Here is a 10,141-nt window from a genome sequence, read left to right as displayed (position 1 = left end):
TTTTTTTTTTTTTTACAAAAAACAAACAATTGATACATTGAATTAAACATGAAATTTTGAAGTAGTAAAAATGAAATGGTATTTTCTTATAAAACATACTCCTATAATCTTTGCAACTTTGAAAAATATTTTTTTTTGCAGTATGCTTCGCCCGACTGTGTATAGGTTATTCATTTATAAATTCAAATTCCTTATTATTATTATTTTTTTTTCTCTCATGGAATAAAAAGTAAACCAATTAGATCTGTTTTTATATATCTCCTATACTTATTAATGTAAAACATTATTCTGGCCTACTCTGTATTCATTATAAAACAAAGTCTTAAATATGTTAATTTTTTACATGTTTATAAGTATCTATATGCATAACTAATATGCATCTTTACATTTGCATGTTTATCCAACAGATTACTTGATATTATAGGCTATTAGGGAAACTATAGCTAAAATATACTTTTCCCCACTGTGTTGAAAGAAAAGAGGGAGAGATTTTCCTCTGTATGACCCGCCTGTCAACTCCAGACTGCCCTCATACATCAAAGATTGCTCATAAGGAAATGTCCAACAACCGGCAAAAACAATCCTGAGTCCTTTGATGACAGACTACTGTACACATGCAGAATGTGACTATGGAGCAGTGCCAGAACTTCAGTACGGTTTTTTTGATCTCTCACTCTGTTGCCTCATCAGCTTCCTGCCAGAAAGAGCCTGTGTTTCCAGGGCCGGGTGGCGAAGAGTTCAGGGTATGTTTGTAGCTGTGACCTATCCACAGAAGTTTGGGTCACACATACACCTTCCATGCCCTGTGCTGTTGTTTGCATTGATGTTTACATGGAGTTGGTGATTGTTTTGGGGGGATGGAGTCCCCAAAACGGTGTCTTTGACAGAAAACTGTGGGTCAGCGCACATTTGGCATATTTTCAGATGAGTAAAATTACCATGTAATTTAAATTTCACAATTTTTATACCTCCTAAAAAATAGTATGCACACATATTTCTGTTGTTGTAACCAAATGGGTTATTCTCTCGGGCCTTATTCCTTTTAACCCAGCTTTCCAACCTCCAGTCACATCTTAACTTCAGAAAAATTACAGTATTCAGCAGGGTGACAAGTGGGAAAAGTGAACTCGGGGGAAAGCAGGCTGTCATGGACCTCAATGGTCGCATTATGTAAATCTCTGATGTCCCTTGATGTAAACCTGAATAGAAACACATTAACGTCTTGTATATACTTAAAAGGAACCCAGACTTTGCCGAGCTGAAACGGCAGATCCAGTAATCATGTTGACAAATTAATGGCAGAGAATTAGTTGTCCATTAAAAGTGTATTATGTGCCACGCTGGCACATAAAATTACTCCCAAATAAGTGTGGAGGGAAAGCACATGAGGGAGAGTGAGAGAGAAGAGAAGCACGGGTTGCATGGTGAGGGGGTGTTTGACTGTCACTTTGAGATCAAGAACCATCAAAGCACACTAAGTGTATGCTTTGGGGCTCTAACCTCTGTTGAAAGGTTGTAATGAGGTTATATGAGGGTGAGGTGTCAGGCATTAGGTCTCTCTGTTACCCTTTGGCATTCAGAGTATGCATGTGCATGTGTGTGTATGAGTGTGTATTAGGGTTTGGCTGTCAGCGTACCACACTCATAACCTCTATTCATTTAGAGGAAAATTTGGCCCTGCTGTGTTGTGATATTGTCACCAAACCTGCCATTTTAGTCAGGGTGGCTCACACTGCCAAGAAGCATAAACAAGTATAGTCATTCATTTTAGTAAATGTTATTCTTAATCAGGAAGAGGAATGCTGATGTGCAACTTCATTTAGTTGGCAAATGCCAACAAAACAATTATAAAGGTGAGAAACCTTAATATCATTTTTATAAGTATTTTTTAATCCCCCCCCACAAATATCTAGACATCCATAAAACAAGATAAGCAAAGTGCTTATGATAATACAACTTATTTGTAGAGAATATGACTTAAAATAAGTTTCATTTTCCTACCACATTTGCAAATAGTTGTGTGTGTTTCAGAATTTTATAATATTAAGTTAAAGAGGTTGACGCTTAAAGCAAGAATTTAAAGGCCAACAAAACAATTTGTAAAGATGAGAAACCATAGAAGAACGTCTAGGTTACTTGTGTAACCCTCGTTCCCTGAAGGAGGGAACGGAGACGTTACGTCAGTCGTGACTGACGAATTGGGATATCGCTTCGATAGACCAATCACCTTCGAGTGTTAACTAAACAAGCCAATGACAGTTGGCGTGCGTGTTTCGCCACGCGCATCCCGCCCCGCAGCGCGGGTATAAAAGGAGAGCGCGTGCAAACGAACATCAGTTTTTCGCTGAGGAGCCGAGACTATGTGCCCCGGCCGTACAGCGGTGGTACAGCAACTGTGGCGACGGAACGTAACGTCTCCGTTCCCTCCTTCAGGGAACGAGGGTTACACAAGTAACCTAGACGTTCCCTTTCAGTCAGTCACGTTCGACACTGAAAGCCCAAGCACGAGACACAGCGATCGTGACCGTCAGATGAAGCCAGGAAACGACCACATCCAGAAACGCACGAGCGGGAAGCCATCTTTAAAAAGACACCCGTCGCTCGTGGAGCTCTTTTTAGAATTTGCTCTTTTAGGAGGAAAAAACATTCTTTCAGATAGAGCGCTGAAGCGCCCAGGGGAGGTCGCGGCGGGACCGCAGAATGACAGCTGCAGCTCGCCGAGGTTTCAGCAGCCTGGATGGCAACCCCCGCTGATACGCCGTCACACCAACGCCAGCTGTTTCTTCAAAACACTCGCGGAGATTTGCTTACTAGAAGGCTCGGCTCCGAAGCGAAAAGCTGATGTGCGTTTGCACGCGCTCTCCTTTTATACCTGCGCTGCGGGGCGGGATGCGCGTGGCGAAACACGCACGCCAACTGTCATTGGCTTGTTTAGTTAACACTCGAAGGTGATTGGTCTATCGAAGCGATATCCCAATTCGTCAGTCACGACTGACGTAACGTCGAACGTGACTGACTGAAAGGGAACAATGTTATTAATACTTGAAATTAGTTTCAGTCCCACAGTAAAAACAGAAGAGAACATCATGACGAATTTGAAAATAGCAGTTTAAAATTTCAAGCAAAACAAGAACACAATGTGGGCAAGGTGTTATGAATAAACTGCAAAACAATTTTTCATAATCAGTATTTTTTTCCCCCACCACAAACATATAAACATCCCTAAAACAAGATAATACAACTTTTTTTAATAGAAAATATAACTTAAAATACATATTCGCAAATACAGGTGCATCTCAATAAATTAGAATGCATGTCACCATATTCTAATTTGTTGAGATAGTGAATTGGTGGGTTTTTGTTAAATGTGAGCCAAAATCGTCACAATTAAAAGAACCAAAGACTTAAACTACTTCAGTCTGTGTGCATTGAATTTATTTAATACACGAGTTTCACAATTTGAGTTGAATTACTGAAATAAATGAACTTTTCCACGACATTCTAATTTATTGAGATGCACCTGTAGTTTTCTCTTCTTTTCAGCATTTAACAATATTGATTTAAAGAGAAAAAAGCTATACATACATTTATTATTTAAAATTTAAAAATTACTTCTTTTTTTGCTAGAAAATTTATCTTGTTTTAAAGATATTTCATATATTTTTTTAGATAGTTTAGATTTTTTTTACCTGGAAGATGACAAAAATACTGATTAACAAAAATGATCCTGTTTTATGCAGTTTTACCGTGTAATACAGCACCTTTCACATGGTATTATGGATAACATCTTTCCATATGTGTACACAAAACATCTATATACATATGAACGTGCCATTTTTGACACATTGTCAGTTGTGTCTTACAAAGATAGTGCCTTATATACTGAGCAACAGGGTAAAATGTCAGTGAAGTTAAATTATATAAATGTCAACTATGCCACTTTTGCGTCCCAACCTGCAATATGTACAGATAGTCTGTCAGTTATCAGTGAGCCAGTGAATGTATACATGCCTATTTGAGCTGTGGCTCTGAGATGTGAGTGACAAGACAAAGCCAGAGTTAAATAAACATTTGAGATGTGGTTATTTCTCGCTTTCTCTCTCTCCACATGTCTGAAATGTAATTCAGATGTCAACGCAGATTCTCCCTCTATAATACAGTATGCTCTCTCTCATTCTCTCTCTCTCCTCTCATTGTTCCTTTTGTTCCCTCCGCTGCTACTTTATTGAGGAAGACATTGCAAGGGGAGAAGAAAAGATGACACATATTCACAGTCGAACTTCGTGTTCTCTTTGGAGTGCTTGTCATTTCTGCAGCAGCGTGGTGACAGTGGTTTCTAGAACAGAGCATCTCGCCAGTTCACAGTGAAGTAACTCTAATGGAACCGTGACACTGGCCGTCAATCTGTGTGCTGGTCTGTCTCTCACAGTGTGAAATTACAATCATCATATTCCACTGCTGAATAGAATCATGTAGTCATACCAGCCATTTCTAAGATCTACACAATCATTACCGCAACATCTTTAGCACTATGTAACTCGTGACTGTCAAAAAATACAGCCTTTTTATTTCAGTGCTATTGCATCATGCCTTTTTGGTTTCAATTTATCGTGCAGCCCTAATGAAATGTCAATAAAGCAGTATGTACAGTACCGTTAAAAAGTTTGGGGTCGGTAAGATATTTGTATTTTTTATTTTTTATTTTTTTTGAAAGTTGTAAATGACACAAAGATTATTGGAGTATGTTTTAAAAGGAAACACTATTTTAGTCTTTCTACTTCAAATTTCACATTTAATTCAATGTTCCCTGTGGTTTTGTTGTAATTAATTGTGAAATTTACCAGGAGTTTCTGAGTAAAAATAGTTTCTACATTAGCGTTTTTTCAGCGTAGTAGTTTAATTTTGAACAATAAGATCATATCTGCCATATGCCAGATATGCCATGATTTTTCATGAAGAAGATTTGAAAGTCTCATTGCTTGCACCATTTAATTTTACATGGTAATTTGAAATGACCTCTCTTCTCTGTTTTTATCTTCTATACCCAGATATGCAGTTGGTTCAATATTGTACTTTATACTTCACATCCTTATCAGGGCATCAGCCTGAGCACTAATCATTAATGCCATTTTGTACAACCTTAGAGTTCCTTGCTCCTGAAATTTTGGCTTTTATAATCTGAGCAGCCCAATCAGAACTGCTTTAGACGGTATGAAAATGCATCCAGAACATAATACATCCAGGAACCAAAGGCCACCAACCCCTCCACAATACTGTTCACATTCGTTTGGAGCCAGGCCATCAAGATACAAAAGCACAACGGAAGAAGGGCTAACTTTAAGGAATGCCTAATGTCCTATAGGGCAACAGACAGATTCAGGGCAAGGGGTAGGGGGCTATTGTTTGATAGAGAGAGAGAGACAGGGGTAGTTAAAGGCGGAAAAAGAAGTAGAAAAGAAAAAGCTTCTTTCTCTAGCCTCAGACAAAATTTCTCAAACCTTCCTTTCTGTCTTAAACAAATGTTTTTTGTAAGTTCTGGACTTTTGGGACAAATTTAATGCAGAAGCCACAAGCACATAGCTCTGAGTACAAAACTGTAATAGTATGCTGATGGTTTTTTTTTTTAGAGTGATGGTTTTTTTTTTTCTAATAGGTGCCATTTGAGGGATTAATACAATGACAGAGAAATCACAAACAAGTTGTGTTTGACCTGTTTTGATTATGTTCAGTGAGACTTTAATGTGAATTGCATTTATGACAACACTAAGAAAGAAAATAGTGTCACTTGACAAACAAAGACAATGGCAAGCAATCAGCCAAACACAAGCTGTCTTGCCTTAAGACTGAAGAGATATTCAGCTGTTTCTTCATGATCGGTCAACACATCTTGATCTCAGACAATGCCGAAGACCACTGTGGTATTGAAGCCGTGCATATGGGATGTGGTACATGAAATCCATAATGGTAAACATTGACAGATGGCGTCAGTTTGTTTCCATTGGGGACTGAGATTGGTACACTTGTCCTAAGTGGCCCATTGGTGCTGAAGACTAAGCACGGTTGAAGAATACCCTTAATAACGTTCTTAAACAAGACCTTTTGTGGCCCCAGCCTTTCTCAGGCCACAGAATTAGGCTTCCTTTTCTGTGGCCTTTCTCTCACTCTTTTCTCCCCCTGTAAACCGCTATGTGAAGTGGTTCATTACGGAGGCTCTCCTCCACTCAGGTAGTGGCCCCAGCCATTCCCAGCTCTTCAGTCCTGTAACTCTCTGAGGAAGGAAAAAGGAAAACATATTGGACAAAGGTCCTGTTAGCTCTTCCTATGGAAAATTAGCAACTTTGGCAAAGGTAGAAATCCCAATTACCTCACATTGTGAAGATGCGCCTAAAGGCTCACTAGCAACTCGCAACAGTGCCAAAGTGAACAGCCCCCTCCCCGATCCCCAATTAAGAGCGAAGATGCTCTTCTCCCTCCTGAGTGCATCTATTTACCTTGTCCAAAGCTCCCCACTCCTGGAGCCCTCAAATATCCCCAAAATGCACCTTTGAGACACAGAAGTGCACTCTTGCTTGAAGCGGGGTGGCGATGGGCCTTTTGCATCCCAACCGTTGTGCCCTTCAGGTCCAGTGGGTCTGCTTGGGATGCATTGTATGTCCCTGAGAATTCTCTCAGGACAGGAACAACAGTGCGGAGACTAAAGGAAGGGTGGGGGGCACATACTTGTAAGAAAAATAATGACAGGGAAAAGAAAAAAAATGTCTGTACGTCACTATAGACGGATCTGTAAGGTTGGCTTCAGATTTCACTCTCTGTGGAATGCACTAGACCTCTAAGGCCGCCAAGAATGTTAGTATAGTACACTGTCAAAAGCTCAAGGAGGAACCCAATGCTTTCAGATGACTGGCTGAATTAAACCTCCTCCTCCTCAGCTAAACAAATGCTTGTTTTGGCATACAGCGTCGAGAAGAAAATTCTGAACAAGGCGACAATCAATTGGAACAAGGTTTAAATAGATGAAGGAATGTGTTTGTGTTTTGCCAATAATTCACAATAACGCATGTAAGAATGAACCAAAGACAAAGAATCATTCACTGTTTTCATAAGTCACATTCCTAAGTCACATATCTTTACAATCAAAATGGACAAATCTGGTGTGAATCTCAGGCTGAATGCACATCTCCTGATGTCATCTGACATTATACGCTCCGTCTAAAGAGCAAAAGCCTTTTCCAAATATTTTTTAAACATGATAGCAGGGCTAATGCCTGACTCAGTGTTCTGCTGTATTTTTTATAAAGATGTAAATCCTGCAATACATGCAGTAGTTCTTGTTCAGTAGAGGTCATGGAGAACAATCGTAAGAGACCGACTTCCGTTATGCTTTGTCTGTTTTTAGGCCTTTTCAATTCTTTTCCTCTTGCAGATCTTTCCACTTTTTAATATTTAACTGTTCCTAGAGGATTAAGATTGTATAAAAATAAATATGCTTTGCTGTCATTAAAAATATGCATTTTGTCATTCGGATCATTGATCATCACAGGTTTAATGTAATGTAGGAGTTGGTGTGAAAAAGTTGACAGCTTGTAATAAATGCCTTTTACTTAGCAATTAAATTTATATTTTTTAACTTTATTAAAAATTTTAAATGTATCTTTCAGATTCTAATGTATTTAAATGATTCATGTGTAGCAGAAGAAAAGTGCACTTTTAAGAGTTTTATAGTTTATTTTAATAATTAAAGTATGAATTGTTATTTTAAAATCCTTATTGCTGTGTTGATTTGAAATAATTTAAAGCTAAAAGTATTAATATATATATATAGTGTATATAGTATATATATTACCTTTCTCCTCAAATACAGTGCAGAACTCTATTATCTAAATATATGGGCATTTTAACAAATATATTTAATATTTAATATGAGATTTATACACAACTGGGCAAAATGCAGGTCTTTTTACTAAACATATCTGTCCTTTAGACAACATAATAAATTATTTTTTTCTTCAACATTTCAGCTATTTAAATTTAGCATGCTATTGTCTTTTATGCCAGTTTTGGAATAATGATTTATAAAACTTGACGCATGAAAATTATATTTTAATAATGTAATACTGTACAGTATAAGAGAAACAATCACATCTGTTCAGGTTTATCATATGACATGCAGCAGAATTTGTACATTAATTCTTAAGTCAATATAGGATGTGATGGAGCTTAATGAACGCTAACTACAGATTTCTTCCCTTAATTAGCCTGTCAGAGTGGAAACTTTGTAGTGCTTAGTAGAATGAAAACTTTCTTAACACTGAAGCATTGAGCAAAGTGTAAATCCCAGCATCAAACTGAAACATTCTGCCGCAAGCGGTAGCAGTCAAAAATCCCCCAAGCACTACAGCATTTAGTAGCCTGCTCCTCCGAATGAAAATGTAATGTTAAGAAGCCTCTCTACGGATAAATAAATACATGTTAATGTCAGTCTCTCTATTTAGTTTGGGCTAAAATTAGTTTTCTAAGAACTGCAGAAGACAACATCATTTATACCCAGTTAAGATATTTTGAGAGTTTTAGCAAATGATTTATGTAGTTTCATCAATAAGAAATAGATGTAATTTAATCTGACTATGCAGCCGCTTCCTCTGCTTCCAAAAGATTCGAGGATTTCATTTGACAAAAAAGTATATACTACTACTACTACTACTACTACTAATAATAATAATAATAACAACAACTCACTATTGGAGCAGCATTTTCACTCCCTATAATATGAACTTAGGCTATTATATATGAACTTACCAATCAAATCAGTTCATATATATATATATATATATATATATATATATATATATATATATATATATATATATATATATATATATATATATATATATATATATATATATATATATATATATATATATATATATATATATATATATATATATATATATATATATATATATATATATATATATATATATATATATATGCTATGCCTTTGAACTGCTTTTAGGTCAGTGAGACATCAGAACTTTACTATTAATTAAACAAAGACAACAGTGTGTTCTGATAGCTAATCATTATGGTTGTGATCTTTCTTGCTGTCCTATCCATGTCACTCTCTTGTTTCTGTTTATTTGAACATGTTTTGGATCCAAAACAAGGTTTTTCATTAGTGAATGCAGTCCACTCGTTGTTCATATCTTGCGGTTACAATTCCTCATTCAATAGCCGTATCTGCACACAGACACTCGCACCTTTGTATTTGCTCTCTTTAAATTGGCTCTGGCCTGTGGCAAACAGGGCTAGCATGTGGAATAGAGAAATAACACCTGGTGACAGTCGCCTAGCACTACGGCAGTAAATTAAGTCCTCAATGCCACGCGCCGCTTAAGTGCACAACGCACGATACCAATCTGCAAGTTTATTATTGCCCATCCCCGTTTGCCATTATTGGAAAACACAGTCATTAAAAAGAATTTGACCTTTTTTCAACAAGGATCCAGAAATAACTTTTCCTTTTTTTCCTGCCTGCTCTCTGTCTGTCGTTCTCAAATCATGCTCCTCAGCAAATTGTAATGCGACCCCCTTCACAAAGTGAACTACAGCCAGACAGCCCTGAGGAGATACTGCATTTAGTTAAATGTTATATCTGCCAGTTTCATGAAGACAAGGAGAAAAATAGGATGGGGACAAGAGGGAGAGAGAGCAAGTGCAAGAGAGAGCAAGAAAGAATATGGCATCCTTCTGACAATATAAAGAGGACAGCTTTGGCTCCTGGAAAGTGATGCGGAAGCTTGCTAACAGAGCGACTGTTGGTGCTTTCAGAGCAGGGAGGAGAGAGGAGAGGGTGAGCAGTAACTCCCTCAGGCTCTTTGAAATCCCTCCTCATCGCTATCAAGGCCTGTCACATGTACTGGATTCAGTGCATTTGTTTTCAGCAGGGTATGAACCTGAGCTTGGCTCCTGGAACTGTTGTCGGAGTCACGTTTCCAAGGGTCTGTGCTGAGCTGGAACAATAAAGATATGGCTTCTTTACTAAAGCCACACTCAGATAGATATTTCCTGACTTGCCTCAGTTTATGTCAGGCCACTGGGTCCACAAACTGTGTTGTTCTTCAATGATCTGTAAGCAAATAAA

Source organism: Sinocyclocheilus anshuiensis, unplaced genomic scaffold, assembly GCF_001515605.1.
Source record: "Sinocyclocheilus anshuiensis isolate Anshui unplaced genomic scaffold, SAMN03320099.WGS_v1.1 scaffold1015, whole genome shotgun sequence".
Taxonomy (NCBI): Eukaryota; Metazoa; Chordata; class Actinopteri; order Cypriniformes; family Cyprinidae; genus Sinocyclocheilus; species Sinocyclocheilus anshuiensis.
Note: the sequence above shows the minus strand (reverse complement) of the source record.